Source organism: Taudactylus pleione, unplaced genomic scaffold, assembly GCF_031769625.1.
Source record: "Taudactylus pleione unplaced genomic scaffold, aTauple2 ptg000129l, whole genome shotgun sequence".
Taxonomy (NCBI): domain Eukaryota; kingdom Metazoa; phylum Chordata; class Amphibia; order Anura; family Myobatrachidae; genus Taudactylus; species Taudactylus pleione.
Window position 1 is genome coordinate 21,701,246 of NW_028284531.1, and position 20,728 is coordinate 21,721,973.

Here is a 20,728-nt window from a genome sequence, read left to right on the forward strand (position 1 = left end):
TAAATGTAGCAGTGTACAAACTTTATAGGGGAATATACACCATCTCCTCCTTGTAAACCCCGCTCGATCCAAATCTGAAGAATTTATTTGTAAACAGATTTAAAGTCCTTTGTTTAATCTCCTAGTCTAGGCGGTTACTGTCTCCGTGCAGAACACGTGCCAGGTGATTGTATCTTAATCAACAGAATCTCAGGTAGCGTCATATGCTGCCCCCCCCCCTCCCCCTCTCCAGCTGTTGTGGAACTACAAGTCCCTGCCTACTACTTCGGCCGTAGCTTGCACACACCGATAGCAGTAAGCCAACAGTTCATGAAAATGTACAGTGTCCCATGCGTTAACCATTGAGAAGCCCTGGCAGCTGATAACTTTTGCTGCATGTCATCATTGACATAGGAGGACGGTGTGGTGGTCATCAGTACATTGAGGACACCGCAGCTATAAATATGGAAAGTCACTTTTGTATTAGATCCTCCATGACAGATAAATTGCCCTTTGGAACACAACCCTTGCCAGCCATGGTGTTGGCACTGACTTGGTGGATAACTATAATTGCTACAACATGGAATATACTTAGAGGCAGTCCATTGCCCAGAGCTGTCTCCCAGGTAAAGCTGAGCTAGACGGGGCGCCTGAGAACATGAGTGACTGGAATTAAAGCACATTTAGAAGCGTTACTAATCCAACTTTAGTGGCGTAATCCTGTGATGTGCTGGGACCCACACGCAGGGCCTGCATTAGAGGTGCAGCGAGATTTGGTTTTGTCTCGGTGTGCAACGCCTGGCTTAGCTTCTATGTAGCCTGGAGCACTTGAGTGAAATAGATCATGATGATTTCCAGTGGGCCTGATTCCAACCTCCAGTAGGTTTCTAGATCAGCATATGCACCACGTCATTAGGGAGCCTGCTTTGTAGAATAGGAGACATTTACAGAGTCCCAGTACCTGATTATATGATTGTGGTAGTTTTGTTTGCCTCCATTTGTATTGACCTCAGCAGTTACAAACTGAAGTCTTGGGTCAGTGGACTACATCATTCAGAGCATGCTGAGCTTCATAGAGATGTCCTGTGTACCATAACCTTAGTTCTTCTAAAGGGGAGCTTTAAGTGGGATACTCATTCACTTCCAAGCTGCTCTCAGCAATTGAAACTGTGGGCTTGAAAAGAGGGCAATTTCTTAAATGCTGGGACCTTGGCCCAGGCTAATTGGTTTTGGTTCAAGGAGTGAGCTGATTTGTGAAAATCCCAAATAGGTCTTTCCCACGCCATATCCACCACTCCAAGTCAAATTACGTATTAAAAAAAGACACAAGGTAAACACACAGGCATTAGGGCTTATCCCATCTCATTCATAAGGCACCATATTCGTGCAGCAGCATTAAACAAGTTCCATGCTCTGCATATCCCTGTTCTTGCCACATGTGTGTATGTGTGTGTGTGTGTATATATATATATATATATATATATACATATATACACACATGTGGGTGTCATTATTTAGTTTGGGCTCTAGCATAAGTCATTTTATATTAATTGCACATACTCTGGGGTATAGTGTTTGTTAAATATAAAAAAAAATTGTACTTCTATATTCAACTTAAAATATATAAATGCACAGACAGTTATGTACAGGGGAAGCATATCTGTGTTCCTGCGAGATTTCCTTTAAGGCATGTTAAGACACTTCCGTTTAACAGATTGTCTAAAACTGTTAGAGGTCTCCAAATTTAGCTGTCTTCCTTAGCAGCCTGGATTTAAATATTACACCCAAAATTGCAGAATAGAAAGTCACGTCGGAAATGCATTTTGCTAAAGCTGCAGATGACATATCTGAAGACAGGTATTTATGATTCCTTCTCACCTTCCCTTGTGTTAACACACTGGGATGAATGTCAGTTGACACCTGCTTTTCCTGATCTTGACAAAAGTCATTGAGTCCATGAAATCCATTAATGAAGAGCAAAACCAGGAGTGTTAATTAGTATGTGAATAAAAATGGCCCTTATCTAGTTCAAGGATGGCCAGTCTGCATCACTCCAGGAGCTGCTGGAGTGGCTGAGAATCATGGGAGATGTAGTTTCTGATGCTAGTTGTACCAGTGCCCATGGATACCATATCTACATTTACAGAGAAAATAATACAAAAAAAAATAGAGAATAGAAAATATACCAGACAGTGATTAATACACACATGTTCCAAATCCAGAGCTATGTCACTGTTAATAATCCGAGTGTTCGCTTGGGATACGTTATATTAAACTAAACTTTTCACATATTTGTGTTTAGTAGTCATTGCTACAAATATATACACCAAAAAGATAACAGGCGGCACTTCTGGATTGAGAAGGCAAAACAACAGCCAGTGCTTTATATATATATATATATATATATATATATATATATATATGATATGATATGATATGATATATAATGTAAGCACTTTGTCACATATATGACTTACTTTGCTTTGATTACCTATATATTACCTGTATTAAAGTAAGTAAATATTATATAAATGTGATATATAGGGGGAGTTGTACTAAGCCCATTCTTGGTACTTTATCACTCTCCACTTTATCACTCTCCAAGGCTTAGTACATCTCCCCCTTATAAGTAATGACATATCAACATATATTTGTACATATATGTGTATATGTACACAAGTAAATATTATATAAATATGATAAATAATGTAATGACATTGTCACATATATGACTTACTATGCTATTGATTACCTATATATTACATGTATGCATATATGTACACAAGTAAATATTATATAAATATGATATATATATATATATATATATATATATATAATGTAATGACACTGTCACATATATGACTTACTATGCTATTGATTTCCTATATATTTATTATTATTATTTATATGGCGCCACAAGTGTTCTGCAGCGCCTTACAAAGTACATAAACAAATAGGTGACCAGTGACTTACAGTACAATACAATACAATACAATACAATGCAGGACAAGGACATGGCTAATATACATTGCTACTTTAGCGACCATAACACCCAGATAAGCAGCAGAGCATAAGTGTTAGGTGCCCTAGTGAGTAAGTATTAGATGAAAGTAAAGTAGGGAGACGCACAAGTGGGTAGAGGGCTATATATTACATGTATGTATATATGTACACTAATAAATATTATATAAATATGATATATATAATGTAATGACATTGCCACTTATATGACTTTACTTTGTTTTGAACAGCTTTAACAGCAAATAAACTCTTTAAGTTAATGTATTTCTGTTTTCTATTAGAGCATTCACCAATAAAATTTGACTCATCTGTGAAGGTTCTTGGATTTGATAAATACAGGTATCTGAACGATGAGGGGATTAGAAATTGTAATTTTGGGTTTTCCCCACCAGTTTTTACATTACACATATCTCATCAGTTACCATTGGTTTGCTACCATTGCCATTTGCTGTAAAACGCTTACCTATTTAACTACATGAATAACGCTTCTAAAACAGACAAGTGGTGCCATTGACCAAAGCAACCAATCAGATTATGTCTATCATTTCCCTAAAATACAGTAGAGAAATGCTAGCTAGAGTCTGATTGGTTGATATGGACAACACCGCCACTTGTCTGTGTTAGAAGCTTTAGTAAATCTACCCCCAAATGTCAAAAGAAAATTCAAAGGTAAAAAGTAGATACAATTAATGTAAATATCTAGTCAGCCCCAGGAATAGAGCTGGGCTAAGCATGTGTATAGTTTGCCAACTGACCCATAATTTATGGTGGTATAATAATTGCTCTGTATCCAATTAGTACATACATCAACTGTTATGTTTAAATAATTATTTTAAAGGAAGCTATAAAATCATCCTTATTTTATCTTGTTCAATATTTTTATCACTGTATTTTACCTTGAAAAATTACCTTCATATGCATCACATACACTGGTATCAACGTTGCGTTTTATGCTACTTGTGTATATAAATGGGTACCCAGTCTTAAATTGATGGAGTCTGCTAAATTTTATTTTTATATTGACAGCTCAAGAAAAAGAAAAAAACAAAAATCCTTGATAAAAAAAAAACTTAATTCAAACCATTAGCAATACATCTATATATTCATGCACATACATGTACAGTAAATGTATGTCCATCACATCAGAATAATGGTAAAAAAAGTGAATTGCAGACATACAGTGTGGGTCATTTCTGAATATCTGTATAGAAGTGAATGTGTATGGTAGAACTGAATATTCGAGAGCTGTATGTATGAATAACTGAGTGCATATTACTACTTATGTAAAGATTTAAGCTGACTTGCTTTGCAGTTGATGTGTGATTAACCTGAAATAACCACTTTTATCAGTCATGTGGGGTCACATCTCCACTGCATCGTTTGAATGGAATAGAAAATTCGAATTCCCTGATGTTTTCCACACATAGAATTAAGATCTTCAGACATCTACTGGGATTTTCTTTTTCAAGTAATTTATTTCAAATACTTTTTGATCATTTATAATTTGCATCTTTGGGCCCTGTTGCTCCGTAACCTTTATTTTTCTTTAATACAAACATTGGAATTGTTAGAACAACTGTTAAAATCCTCTTTGTTTTTTTTTTTTTTTTCCAATCAGCAAATTATAAAATGTATCAAAAGCAATGCACTGTAAATCCCAAGACAGATATGCAATCCCTCTGCTGTAATAATGCATGTTCTACCTAAATGGAACTTGAATGTATCATAAATGACATTTTCTCTTTAACCTTTGCAGCTTCACAAGGGCACAGAGTGAATTAAAATTGCATGGCAGGAGGCCAGTGAACAAGCGGGCCTAAAATTCAATATGGCTTCCAGCATGCAGGTGAGGCTCATTCTTCTTTGTTACAACACTGGCTATTTATTTTCTAAGAATACAAATATAATTACAGGTAAAGCTACTACAGTCATCACTGTATTGCTAGGAAGAATAACGAATAAGTAATAGAGTTTATGGTTTGTATTCAGGGATATATTAAGAATGTATTTTTATGTTGAATACAGTGCCAGCTCTTGTTTAAAGCATTTTATTTTCAATTCGAAGGGCACGGACATAACTCACAAAAAACAAAGGCTTGAATGTGTTTAAATGACTTGCCCATTCGTGACCAAACGCATTAATCCTCTAGCGCATAACCCATCGCCTAATGTTTTCTAGCCATTATCCTCTGGTGTATAGCCATAAATGGACTAATTCATTTTTTTGAATGATGTGATTTTCCTGTAAACCATCTTGAGATGGGAATTGTAAATATATGTTTTAAAAATATAGCGGGCTAAATCCATATGAAAATATTAGACTAATGTTTGCAGAAAAATGTGTCTAGTCTCCTTATGTTAGATTTATGTTTATAAGAAACGTAAGCATTTATAAAGCATCTGGGTCGCAACAGAGCATGTAGCGAGATGTTCTTGTTTATTGTGCCACCAAGGAAAATAGCATTGTGCTGTAATGGGAAGGCCATCCGTTCTAAATTAAATTCACAGCCATACAGTCGATGCATTCTGCTATACCACATACTGCCAACAATAGGGCAAACCATTTTCCCACAAGGCTTGCCGAGCCCGAGAGTGATTTATAAGACGCTTCATCGTCTGGTTAATGAGAAGCAGCAATTGGCCAGGTCTTCAGAAGCTGACAAATGAATATGCATGCAACAAATCTGCATGTGTTAGACCTCATCTTAATAACAATTGCATCAATTTGCATGTGGGGCGTTCCCACAATCAGTCCACACTGTCATTGCTGTAATAAGAATTTCTTTGGTATATTTTATTTGACTGCTTTATCTCTGTGTCCAAATTATTAACCTTCACATTGCCACATGATTTTACAATGCACTATAGACATCTGCTGACATGGGAGCTGGGTTCATTCAAGGATGTAATTTATTGAAGGCCCCTTAACCAAGCCCTGAGATGGTACATATGCCCAACTCTATAGTTCTCCTTTCTTAAGATTATATTATGCTTCGTTAATTACTGTGATGTTCACTTAACTACATTCACCGCTGTGTAATGTATTATTTTTTTTCCTTTCATATTAAAAACTGAGGTATTACAGTATAACTTTATTAAGTAATACTTTTCAGGTGGTTGACATTCACAGTTACTATGAATCTAGTTGATATTTATGACAATGTATTTATATTTATTTAAAAGCATCTGACAATTGTGCTATAAACTGCACACTGAGAGATGACTCACCTACCTGCTGCTAGTTAGCCCTGGCTCTTATTATGAATTTCATTATCTCATTGGTGACTCTAATTACAGTAAATACTGTTTAATTACTTTTTCATCAACATTTGGAAAAAAGGGTCGATACATACTGTACTCGGCAGGTAGGTAGATATATAGCATAGATATAGAAATATATTTATACATAAACATATATAGTAGACTGATAGAAACATATAGATAGAAATTAGATACAGATAGATAGATAGATAGATAGATAGATAGATAGATAGGGAAAGAGATAGAGACAGATAGATAGATAGATAGATAGAGAGGGAGAGAGGGAGAGAGGGAGAAATAGATATATAGATAGATAGACAGATAGATAGACCCATGAGTCTGCTAGCTGCAGCGAGTTGCCCTACTTGTGCCCCTGTCTTCTGTCGTACACAATCTGTGGTGTGATATTAATGTTTGCTACTTATTTTATGCACTTATGCTCAGTGGTATCACTAGGGGGGGTGCGAGCCTCACCGGGTAACACCATCCAACTCTGCTATTTTGGTGTCACACCCACAGATGGTGTTACTGAGTAGTACTGCAGTGGTGATGGATGACAAGTGTCATCTACTGTGCCTGGAGAGGCTGGGGGCTGCCCAGCAGCTCCCGAAGCCAGGGTAGCGACGGGGGGGGGGGGCGATGGGGGCACCAGATTTGAGGGGGCATGTCTGCAGTCTATCCACAGGTGCCATGTAATCTGATGGTGCCCGTCCGCTCCTGCCCGCCGCCATTATAATATGCACAGTTATTGTGCGGCAGTGGCTGCTTGGAGTCCCAGTCTCCCAGAATGCCGGTGACAGGTGTGACATCGTTGCGCATGGCATTCTGGGAGCGACCGCGGGGGCGAATGGGCAGTGGAGCAATAGCAGCCCTCAAACACCCATGCACAGCAGCCTAAGCCAGCCTGCCTGCCAGACAGACTGACTCTGAGTCTGGCTGTTGGAGGGACACAAGAGTAAGGGGCTAAGGGGCATTACTGTGGCATAATGTGTTATAAGGGGCATTAGTGTGTGGCATAATGTGTAAGGAGCATTACTGTGGCATAATGTGTTATAAGGGGCATTACAGTGTGGTGTTACTGTGTGGCATAATGTGTATGGGGCATTACTGTGTGGCATAATGTTATAAGGGACATTACTGTGTGGCATAATGTGTTATAAAGAGTATTAGTGTTGCATAATGTGTGGCATTACTGTATCACATAACCACACACCCTTTTTGGAAGTGCACGCACTGAAGCAAGCTCTCTTTTTTGGTGAGGAAGGGCACCAAATTACTGCTTTGCACCGGTGACAAAAATCCTAATATCAGCCCTGCCAGTCCGCTGGGCATACTCCCAGAGTGACGAGAATGGGGGCATGACATGCGGTCACGCCTCCAAAATGTCACACATCGGGGGCATGGCATCGCGTGCACAAAGGAAACCCTAGGTGCCACACTGAATGTCACCACCCATAGGTTCGCCACTGCTTATGCTATGATTTGCCATTGTGTATTGTACTTATGCTCTGATACCCTGTTACTGTGAAATGTTCTTTATGTTTACCATGTACAGTGCTGGGTACACTTTGTGGCACCTTATACATTTAAAAAAAAATAATATGAATAATTATATATTTATTATAAGTCAAAGAAGCTCTGCACTTATCATATAAACTATGAACAGTCCAAGCTGTATTCTTTATACTTTACAATCAGGGAATTTTTTGTCCAAATATTGCAACATTTGCTAAGCTGACCAACTACACCAATGGCTTCCAAATCTGGTTAGTCCTGCTCTATCGCTCAGGATTGTGAACATGGCAAATACTATGATATGACACATTCTGAGGTGATGCAACTTCTTTATGTGTTTCATGGAATGTTTATTAAAAAAAACACACTCAGAGCAAAGTTTTTGCGCCAGCCATAATGCGGAAAAACGTAAGGTGCAGTAACCTGTTAAATATTTAAAGTACATGTTTTAAATAATTAATATTATAATGTTCACTGAAACTGCCTTTTTGGTTATTTAACCATGTGTAATCAATACATATAATTTTCTAATAATTACGCCTTTCTGCTGCTATTGAGGTCTACATATGTTAGGGAACACATAAATTGGTAAAGGGTTAGTATAATATAACACAAGTTACATCTAGAAATGTTCTTATTTTGTCTCCTGCACAGTGAAAGAGGCAAGAGGAAACAGGTCCTGCCGGAGTGTGCAGCTTCCTGCTTATCAAGTAATGAAATCAACAACATTCACAGCTTGTTCATTTGAATATTTGTTTAAAAGCTTTATCACCATGAGGTACTGTCATTGATCAATAATGAAAGAGTCAAGTAGAAGCAATTGCCATGGACAACATTGTCGTCTTGCTTAATCACATCCCAGGACCTTCCCTGTAGATGGAGGCCATTTTGATGGAAACAAGGAATATTTAAGATGGCTGCTTTAGCACAAGGTAGGTTGAATTCTGTCCAGTATAAACCTCCTCCCCTTTCTGCTCGCTGATCTTTTCCTTATTGTGCTAATTAGAAACAAAAAAGGGACAATAAATGAAGCTGGCATGACCCACTTTCGACTGCCACCACCCTTCTGAAGCAGAAAATCTGCCCTTGATATTAATTGAATTAACATACTCTTTAATTCACTGTTCTAATATAGCTTCCGTTTGCTTGCAGTGTGTGCTGGTTTTGGTATTGCGGTAAAAAAATAATGTGTTAGAAGCAGATTTGAAATTAATTTTGTTTTGCTAACTCCATATTATATCTGTATAATAATTAGTATCTGTAAAAACAGGCGTGCAACTTTATTATATTATTAAATGTATTATAGTGAATTTTACAGATTTTTGTTTAAAAAAGAACAATTGTCACACTATTAAAAAATTTAAATAATTCCCTTCAACGCATCAAATATATCCATCTACATATTGTTTTTATTTTAAAATATAAAATACATGTTATTATTACATTAAAATGCAATTAGTTAGTTTTGTGTAATTTTTTTCAGCTTGACCTTAATCTTAAATAAAAACAATTAATCTCTGCAACCTTAATAGTGTTTTAACTCTTATTTGGGTTATGGTCATTCTTTAGAATTTGTCATATGATGTGGAATTTTAGATGAAGGACTCCCCATAGAAGGGTTAAAGTACAATATTTATAATGCCACAATGAGGGAATTACTATACAACATTCAAAATTAAAGTGAACAACACAGGTTAGTTTACACACCTACTTTAGAGATTAAATATATATATAAATTATATTTTAACTCTCATTTGTTCGTGTTACATGTTTTATGCTTGTGCCTTTTCAAATCTATACATTGGTTAGTTTCTTGGTTTCTTAAAACACAATCATGTAGTACGTACACTGAATTAAGTACAGTAGCAAATGGAAATCTGTAATTAATGTATATTTCATTTAGGCGGCTAAAGCATTCTATAATGGAATGCTCGGCTAAACCACACTGCTAGAGACCAAACAGGGCTACTAAGCAGAGCAGGTGAAATGTCACACTGTGGGCATGACTAAGAGTTAGGAGCGCATCACAAAAAGGAGCAATATGCACCTTGGCAAAACCATGTTGCACTGTATGTGGGGCAGGTTTAATTGTGTAGAGACTTTTAGAATTTCATAATGGTGTGTTCTAGCTTTGTATTTGTTCACAGTATTTTCCTTTAATGCAAAAAAATGAAAAGTGTATTTGCACCCCTTACATTGCAATATGGTTACCTCCACTTTTGTATTTCCTTGTAATGCTGAATCTGGCCCTGTATCATACTTGCCTACTCACTTGGGACTGCCGGGAGCCTCCCGAAAATCAGGTGCCGCTCCCGGCGCCCCGCAAGAGTAGGCAAGTCCCCCGGAATAGCATCCGGCCCCCCACGACCATGGGCGATCCAGGGGTGCGATGACGCGATCCGCGCTGAATCCTGTAATCGTCGCCCTGCCCCTGCTTTATAATGCTGGTAATATCGCCATTATAAAGCGGGGGGCGGGGCCGCAATGACTCGATCACGTCGGCACGCCCCCGCTCCCCCTGCCTAAACTGCCTCCACCCACCATGTTGCACCGACCCGGCAGCCCCCTCCCAGATGGGGCTGGCCAAATGTTGGTAAGTATGCACCTGTATACACATTATTGTGATGTAATCTAGCAGATTCATGCTTGTAAATAACAGTACTATCTTCCATAGCACTTTGTGGAACCTCATGATGGGTGGGTAGAGCTTTTACACAAAGCAGTTTAAGTTGTAATCATAATTAGAATACAGTAATTCTGGTATGATTTCAGAGTCACGCCATGCAATCTCATTTCTGTGTACTTTCTACCGTACTGGAACATGGAAAATTACACCAATATGTCAACAACAGTGCCCACAGTTTCTTTTGTTCAGTTTCAGAAACGCTACCCAATTGCGTGAATTTCCAACATACTGTACATAAATTGCAAATGTCATTATTGTGCACCAGTAGTCTTATTTTAATGTATAATGTCTACATAGAAATCTATGGTCCATTTGTAGAGATGTTGTACTAAATCACTGCATTTTGTTGTAGTAGACTGTAATTGTAAAGTCCGTGGTTTGCAAAAAATAAACGTCATCTTAAATCTCCAGTTATGATCACATCATGAACTGATTACCTGGGCCTGGGCTTGTTAGAGGGACCTGGGTCAGCAGCTCTCAATGGGTGGGATGTACTAAGCATCGCTTCCACGATGCGGTACATCCCCCCTGTCTTTGGGGACATACCGCGGAATGTAACAAGAATATCACAAAGGACAGCTCTCCTGATAAGAGCTGTCCTTAGCGATGGCACCAGACAAAGGGACTCCCGGGTTTAACACCCAGAGGTCCCTCTGGCATCCTTCTGTGCATGTGCAGAAGGACGCCGTCCATGGGTGGTGATGGGAGAGTTCCAATCGGATCCCTCCCAAGGGGGAGAGTCCCGATAAGAAGACCATAGGCTTCTATTGAGCAGCGTTACCCACCGGGACGAAGCTCCGGAATGCATTGCATTCCGATACTTAATACATATGGGGAATACAGTAAAACCCATGAAAATTAAATTTTCGGGGGTTTTAGTGCATTTTCACATTTAATACATCCCATCCAATGTCCCTGAAAGGTAAAACACAGGCCCTGATTCAGAGCCGGACGCTCTTTCAGAGCGCTCGCTCTGAATGAGGGCGTTTTTTTTTTTTGTAATGGAGCCGGCCTCCTGGCCGCTCGCTAAGCTGTGGGTGACGGTCGTGATGGTCGCGAGCAGGAAGCTCACCACTGACATCACTTGTGATGTCAGTGGTGCCTCCTACAAACAGTAGGCGTTCCTTTGGGAACGCCTCCGTTTGTGTAGCCACCCCCCCTGCCCGCCTCCAAAATGGGGCGCGCTGTCAATCACAATCGACAGCCGGCCCGTTTTGGTGTGAGACCCGTCGCTGACCGGGTCTCGCGCATACGCTGGTGGCGGCACATGCGCAGGGGGCAAACATCGACCCGCGTGCGAGTGCATAGCGCATGCGAGTGGGTCTGAATCAGCCCCACAGTCTTGTTGTAGTAATTTTGGGAGTGAAACAAGTGCATAAGCTTGAAAATCGTAGGGTGGGTAAACACTAGGAAGATCGGCAATTATGCAGCTGGTCGGGGCGATTTCCCTTCTCCACAGGCCATCACAGATAGCCGGTACACACTAGACGATTTAATGAACGACAGAGAGATACCTCGTTCCGTCCTTCATTAGAATGCACTGCCGCACACACTATTTTGTTTGATTGACCGTGCAGCACAGTCAATCAAACGATCTCGTTTGACATCCGCGGCTGTGTGCAATTTAGGGTACACACTAGACAATGTAGATGATTTGTCGTTCCAGTATGACAAATCGTCCCAATATTGTCCTAGTATGTGCCCACACTCAGGGGTTTATTTACTAAAGTGCGGGTTTATAGAAATGGAGATGTTGCCCAGGGCAGTAAGTAGGGTAGTGCGACCTGTGCCATGGCACAGGGCACCGCAGGACAGGGGGTGCTGTTTGGGCCGGTCCATTTTCTGTTTATTTATCATTCTCAGATGTAGCTTCCTCTTATTTTATCCCCAGTATCTCCTGGCCTCCCCTATCTCTTCCCTGGTCCTTCCCCATGAGGCCATGGTCCTTTTTTAGGTGTGTTATCGCCCTATCTAAAAAATAGGGGGGGTGCCAATGCTCTTTCTGGCACAGGGCACCAAAAAGTCTAGTTACGGCTCTGATGTTGGCCATAGCAATCGGATTCTGCTTATCATTTATCTAGCACCATCTAGAAGATAATAGCTAGAATCTGGTTGGTTGCTATCAGGGGTGCCAAGAGGGGGGGGGGGGCGGGTACAGTTTACCCGGGCTTCCAGAGGGGCCCTGGGGTTGGCCCGGGTCTGGCGCCGCCCCCCCTCATTTCCTCCCTCCCTCCCTCCCTCTGCAGCAGCCCAGCACACAGCGTGTGCTGGGCTGCAGCGGGAGATTGCTTGCGGCTGCTAAGTAGCAGCCGCAGCAATCTCCTATGCCTGAAGGGGGGCGCGATCACACTGATCGCGCCCCCCACTGGCTTTGCACCGGGCTGAGGGGCTCACAGCGCCCCCTCCCCGGCGCTGCAAAACTTTTCTTTTATTTTCAAGGGGGCGTGGCCACGCCTTCTGAAATTAGGCCACGCCCCCTCTTTACCGGGGCCCCGCGTGGCTCTCTACGCCCCTGGTTGCTATGGCAATACCTCCACTTCTAAAAGCCCATCCTTTAATAAATATACCCCTTACTATCTATTTCATAATATTCCTAGTTCCATTCATCAAATTAAGCTCCTGTGATACAAAAAGTCATCTTACAATGCAAGTTTGGGTTCGGTGGAGTATAATGAGTTGCAATGTGACCAATGCAGACCAGTTACACCATATCAGCTTTGCAGCTTTTGTGCTATTTATACATTGCTCCTGTTTTGTAATATGTGTGTGTGTGCATGCACAGTGTGATTTACTTAATAAGCAACATGCAGAAGACTAAGGGGTCTATTTACTAAGCAGTGTTAGGAGACATAATGAAAAGTGATAAGGTGCCAGACAATCAGCTCCTAACTGTCATCTCACAGGCTGTTTGAAAAATTACAGTTGGGAGCTGATTGGCTGGCACCTTATCACTTTTCATTATGTCTCCTAATACTGCTTAGTAAATAGACTCCTAAGTGCTCTCTGACAATTCACATTAACATTATGTACATTTCCTGTGTGGCACCGATACAGTTTTCCCACTAATTGTGAATTCCCCATTCTGCAGGTGAAGAGGAGATCACAGGGTCACAGCTCCCTGTACTGCAATGGCTGACCTCATTTGTAAGAGACAACCTTCAGGTATATTGCTCTTTTGTGTTTTTAATACTTCTTACCTTTATTACTATCAGCAAATATAGATGATTGTCTGGTGTAACATCTAACAACACTGCACAGCTACACTTTAACCCCTGGCGTACCAGGCAGGAGCGGAAATTGTTTCAATGCCATCATTTATTGATGACTAATCCAGTGGCTATGAAACTTATTATCCAAGTTATATGTTTGTGCACTGACACGTAAAAGTGTTTCTTTCATTTATACATCACGAAGGCAGCCATTTTGTGGGCTGGACTAAAATTCTGCCTATTGAATCACTAGGAACTACTGACATAACTGAGTGCCTCATCGTGTCTGTGATATCTGTGCTCTTTGTTAATTAACAATCCACATTCTAATAAATATTGAATTAACCCACATCATGGCTTCATCTACTGTGCAATGATGAGTGTCATGTACTGGCAATCAGAGTCATATTCTGTGAGCATTGGTCTGCTAAGAGTCCTATGAGAACAGCCTTAAATAAATCAGAGCCATATAACACGAGCATCTCAAGCTATTGTCAAACTATTATTCCCATGATCCACAGCCAGACAGTAACTGGAAAGCATAATAGAAATTGAGGCATAACATTGTCAGATCTACCAAATGGCTCTTTCTATAAAGATATTTAAAATACAATTGCAATACGTAAGATAATGAATATAAACATTACAGAGCCTGTTTAAGACCCCATAGGGCAGACGTTCCAAAACTCCCCAATTACAGTCCAGGTTTTAAGGATATGCATGCTTGAGTCCAGATGATTAAATCAAAGTGAGTGAGGTAATAACTAAGTCACCTGTGCTCAAGCATGGATATCCTTATAACATGGGTTGTAATGGCAGAGTTTGGGAACCTCTGCCATAGGGAAATAGGCAACATTCTAGTTTGAGCCACCCACCATTTGTCATTAAATAACACATAAAAATTAGTTAATTCGGACCCCTTAGTACCCACTGGGCTCTAGAGAACAATCTAGCACTATACCAATGTAAAGCATACATTCATAGGGTCATGCCAAGTTTAAATATGTGAGAAATGGAGAACACCTCTATGTGTTTCATTGACTTTATCACAGTCCCTAAAAGGCATTGTCCTAATGCTATATGAAATAACTGGTATTTTTGGTATTTGCTGTAGTATTCAGCTAGTACTGTAGTGCCTACTGTGCGCAAGACTCATCAGCTCTCTGATCCTATGTAATACCAGGCATTGTGTATCCAACCACTGTCCCAACTCAGTTACTCAGCACAGAGCTTCCTCCCGAAAATAAGGCAAGCAAACATTTTGCTTTTTTAGAAGGACAGTTTAAATCAAAATAAAAATGTAACCTACTGAGAACATGTTTTAGGTTTGGGGGTGAACGCTGGATCTTGTTTACATCTAGAGTCCTTTTAGATTCTGAGTGGCTAATGCAGAGTGGAAGGCAAGTCCATCTGCTCAGCTGTCGTGTGTGTTTTTTACTGCGTGTGGTCTGGAACTAAATATACACAACTTTGAGTGATGCAAGTCATACACATCTCAGACATCTTTCTACTTTACACTTAAGGGCTGTAACTGGACTTCAATGGGGCATTCTCACATAGGCTAAGTTCAGAGAGGGCTTGTTGACGGAATTGTGGGCTTTGCAGGGTTGTACATACGTGTATTTACACCTCATTTGAGACTAATCTCTTGCATCGAGGATAGGGCTGGAGCAAGAATGCACTGATAATGATGACGGCTATGATATCAAGCATACAGATAGGGGTGGTCTAACCATAGAGATGTGTACAACTCTGCATATGGGCAGATATGTACATTTAAGGGTCTATTTACTAAGCAGTGTTAGGAGACAGAGTGAAAAGTGATAAGAAAGTGATAAGGTGCCAGCCAATCAGCTCCCAAGTGTCATCTCACAGGCTGTGTTTGAAAAATGACAGTTGGGAGCTGATTGGCTGGCACCTTATCACTTTCTTATCACTTTTCACTCTGTCTCCTAACACTGCTTAGTAAATAGACCCCTTAGTTCCATAATGAGTGAGCAATTACAGCCAACTTGTGTTCAACACTAAAAGTGTAGAGCAGGGGTCTTCAAACTTGGCCCTCCAGATGCTGTGGAACTACACATCCCAGCATGCACTGCACATAGTTTTAGCATGCTGTTATATCAAAAAGGTGGCAATGCATGCTGGGATGTGTAGTTCCACAGCAGCTGGAGGGCCAAGTTTGAAGACCCCTGGTGTAGAGACATAAATGAGATCCACAAGGGCATACAGAGGGAGAGGGGGGATGCATAGCATTTTCCTATTTTTTGGGGAAGGGATATGGTCACGCCTCCAAAATTCAGTACCCGGGCCCTCGTTAGCTCTCGACAGCCCTGGAGACCCGCTGTATGCACTTAGAGCATCCCCAGCAGCAGTGTGAGCAACCAGATTTGGAATGGACTGCAGTTTTCATTTTTGTCTTTTATAGGGGATGGCTCACAATATATATGAGAGGATGATTTACTCAAATTTTACCCAAGCTCAGTGGATCTGTATACACCCAAACTGGTTGGATTTTTTTTTCAGATATATTTTTAAAAACTTTTCCACTAAGGTAATTGGGCTTCAGAAGTGAACACTAATCCACTGAGCTACACTTTTAGTAAAGGATGCCCTGAGACAGTTTTCTGATCTCAGTAAATAAACCCTGTGAGTTTGATTCACTGACAGAGATGCCATGGATCCCATTCAGTTGCTATCTGATTTCATGGAACACAATCTTGCCATTGAGCTACTGTCAGAATGATTAGAGTGGATTCATTTTGTATCTCCACTCCATAGAATAACCCCCACCCAGATTCTTCATTCATGCGGCTCTTGGTTATCAGACAGACCATCCCCCTTTTATTCAAGGCCTGACTATGCAGCTTGCCATTTAATAATGAAACCCATAGTGAAATGCATGTTACATTTAACTGCTCTCAGGCTTTGCTGTGGGTGTCACTAGTAACGGTTTTCTCTGATCTGGATCTAATTGGTTTGTAACAGGAGATTAATGCCAGACACAAAATGCCACTTATTTAGACCACATTAAACAGAAGGGCAACACACAATAAAGAGCTAGAGATAATTTCAGCCTACTCTTTTAAAAATGCACAGGAAAATACAGTTAGTTTATGATATAAATAAAATATTTTTAGAAATCATTTTGGGCATAACTTTAATTATCCTAAAGTTATATATAGCTTTAAAATAAAGTTGTGGCCAGCAAAATCCCATAAAGACATCCATTAAACCCTTCCCACTCGCCTACAATGGGAACGGCTCCCAAACATGTGATTACTGTACCATTAATTCACAGTCATCACAGTAAAGTTTGTTTACTAGTGTTTTTTAGTGTATTCCTCTCTATTTCTTGCAGCCAAAATGGCTACTTGTAACAGTGTGAAACAAAATGATTATTATCAGTTACTTATAGAGCGCCAGCATATTCAGTTGTGCTGTACAATTGGGAACAAAACAAGACTGGGTAATAACATACAGACAAAGGTAAGAAGGCCCTGCTCGCATGCTTACAATCCATTAAAAAATTGATTATTTGTTTTAATAAACTCATCTGCTTGGTGCCCCCCCTGTTTTTCTCCCTTTTGTGCTGCTCAGTCTGTCCGTAGCAGGCGAGAACCAATCCAGCAGCTAAAGGGCTCTAAGTTAAGGAGATAATGGGGAAATGCCAAAAGCGATCATCAGAAGTTCTGGATATATGTTGACAAACAAATCCTTAGTAAATATAGCCCAATTATTATTGGGAAGAATATTGTGAATATATTATATACAGTCATAATAATGTCCCATTATTATCATTACAGCTTTAATTACTGCTAAATTAACCTCAAAGAGATTACCTGGCCAGTTGATCTAATGTTATAAAGAAAATGGCCAAGGATTGGGTAGACCAGTCTGCATTTTGCCAAACAGTATTCCAGTATTTTGAACAGTTCCGACCAACATATTTGAAATGTTGAGAAGGAATTTACAGGATATAGATGACTGTGCAATAATTCAATTACGGATTGAGTTATTTTCTACTGACTACATAAACTTAGATTTTCACAGTTACAATGCTTTTGATGGGCGATCACACTTAAACATTCCCTTAAGAGTTTTACAAGCGATGAAGTCACAAAGAATGACAGCATTAACATTAGGATACAGAGTGCACCTCTGTGCTTCAGCCTTGCAAGTCCAATGGGAGAACCATGAATGACGCGTATGATACCCTGACAGAACATGTTGAGGTGTGCAATGCACAGTGCTGTCAGTGAATCCTTACTGTGCCTTTGGTTCTATTCTGATGTTCAACAAAAAGTTGTCAGTTTAATTTTTTGTTTTGATCCAACCACATAAAATGTATCTACTTTTCTATTGGTGGCAATGTTTCTGGTCCATAGTTCGTTGAAGTGGCTTTTTTCTTGAATGTTTTAATAGAGAAATTGAATTGTAGAAAAGACAGTCCTTGAGGGATATCAAGACAAAATGCATTTTGAGACCTTGGATATGTCAGTGAATACAAAAATGGCTTGTAAGCCATCTCAGCAGTCAAAATTACTTACATATTGAACACATATGGTCAATGTCATAAAAATAGTAGAACATATTTATATAGCCACATTATCTCTACTTATTGAGTAGTTTCTATACTTTTCCTCTGTGCTGCAGTTTAGCCATGAACAGGGGTGCCGAGAGGGGGGGGGGGGCGGGTACTCCCTTCTCTCTCCCACACAGCAGCCCAGCACACAGCGTGTGCTGAGCTGCAGTGGGAAACTGCTCGTGGCTGCTGAGCCACAGCAGTCTCCTATGCCTGTGGGGGGAGCGATCACACTGATTGCGCCCTCCCCTGGCTTTGCACCGGGCTGAGGGGCTCACAACGAGTGTTTATTGTTATTTGTTTTTGTTCAAGGGGGCGTGGCCATGCTTCCCGCAATTAGGCCACGCCCCCCTCTGTACTTGGGCCCGGCAAAGCTCTCTACGGCCCTGTCCAGGAAAGTACTCTAACAGAATGGACAGATAGACCAAACATGGCAATAATGCATGGCAATACCCTCTAGCATTGTGTTATCCCCCCTTTATAGTGAAAGGAATACATGTAAAGTACAGTATTTGCCATTGAAGGATTCTTCGGTAGCCAGTAAATCATCATGTGGGATAAGTGAGATCATTTTAATAGCTGTTTATTTTCCCGTTTTACCTCTTTATTACACCTTATAATAATGACTATAGGGTCTATTCATCATCACTTAATTTCTACAAAAGTAGGTGAAAATTAAGATTATCACCTATTTTTGTGGAAATTAAGTATCAACCCCATTCATCAAACATGTAACGCAGGAGATATCACTGATATCTCCTAGTTACAATTGTGCATAGATAATTTCCACAGTCCCCATACTTTAGTACTATACAGTCCCCATACTTTAGTACTATACAGTCCCCATACTTTAGTATTATACAGTCCCCATACTTTAGTACTATACAGTCCCCATACTTTAGTATTATACAGTCCCCATACTTTAGTACTATACAGTCCCCATACTTTAGTACTATACAGTCCCCATACTTTAGTATTATACAGTCCCCATACTTTAGTACTATACAGTCCCCATACTTTAGTATGGGGATGTGGAAATTATGAAATTCATCAATTTCTGAAAAAGCATTTTTTTTGGAACTTGACAGTGATACTATATGGCACTCTGAGGTGGCGTACAGCATCTGATACAACAGAGGGATCTGCAGCAGAGGCATTGGGGGTCCTACAATGGGCTTATGTGTGACTGGGGGGGAAAGGGAGCTGTGCTGAAGTGTGACCTGGGAGGGGGGGGGGGGGGGTTGGAGAGCTGTCAGCCAGCAAGTCTGACCGGGAAGGGGGGGGTTTGGGAATGGGAGTTAAAGTCTCCACTCTCTGGCAGTAGCAGCATCGGCTTTGCCAAGTAGGTCCCCTGCATGGCAGCGGCAGCAGGGGTCCTACAATGGGCTTATGTGTGATCGGGGTGAAGGATGGCTGTGTAGAGGAGGGCTGCGCTGATGTGTGACTGGGGGGAAGGAGGGCTGTCAACCAGCAAGTCTGACCTGGGGGGGGGAGATGTCACTCTCTGGCAGTAGCAGCATCAGCTTCGCCGAGTAGGTCCCCTGCACAGAAGCATTGGCGGGGGACCTACTCGGTGCAGCAGGTCTAAGGGGGCACAGTCTCTGGCGGGGCATCTTTACGAGGATGGGGGGTGGGATGACAGACCCCGCCAGGGTTAGGTGGAGGCAGGGCAGATAGGCGGGAGCTCTCTTCACAGCTTGTCTTCAAGCTGCGCATGCGCCACTTGAAGACAGTCAGTGAAAACTGAAGAAGAGCTGAGAAAAGTCTATTACTTTCCAAAAACTGGCTTCGTAGAAACAGCATTTTTTTGGAAGTGATAGTTTAGGGCAGGAGGCATGATGAATGAGGCATGATGATTGAGGCATGATGAATGAGGCATGATGAATGAGGCATGATGAATGAGGCATGATGAATGCCTCCTAAACTGTGTTTGAACTCGCAGCGAGTTCAAACCATAATTATCGCATGTGATAATTTTGTTTTAATGAATTGGCCCCTATATATATGCAGTAGGCATGTGTACCACTTAATTTTGCTGCTGGCATTAAATTTAGAAACCATCAGCTTTGCCAATAAAAAAGCTCTACCATCCCAACATTCTGCTAGACTAAAATACAATTTGAAATGTAACCAGAACCATATTCTGGAGCTGTGACCCCTGTGAAGAAAGAATGGGCTTCCACATTTTAAAGCAATAGGAAATATAGTAAAAGTGACAGTACTGAAATACAAATACCAATGAAACACTGAAATGATAGACCAATACAAACTATAGTGCTAAAATATAAGCCAGGAATACTTGCTATAACTTTGGCAATATTCACGCCACTTGATGAAATTTGATGTACTTGATGACATTTAATGATTGCCCTCTAGGAGATCCGAGAGGTCCAGGTGGAAGGAGGGGGTGGTGGTGGGGGAGCATGACATATTGCATCATTGGGGCCCTACCCGCTGCTGCTCATTGCTGCA

General features: G+C 40.7%; 1 long non-coding RNA gene across 1 annotated transcript in view; it reads left to right on the plus strand.

Moving 5' to 3' along the window:
- Nucleotides 1-20,728, plus strand: part of LOC148523718 (uncharacterized) — a 56,758-nt gene that overhangs the window by 5,649 nt on the left and 30,381 nt on the right. The window contains exons 3-6 of the long non-coding RNA XR_015878438.1: nucleotides 3,282-3,339; nucleotides 4,757-4,846; nucleotides 8,431-8,708; nucleotides 13,551-13,624. This is a non-coding gene — a long non-coding RNA (uncharacterized LOC148523718). The remainder of the gene's footprint in view (nucleotides 1-3,281; nucleotides 3,340-4,756; nucleotides 4,847-8,430; nucleotides 8,709-13,550; nucleotides 13,625-20,728) is intronic.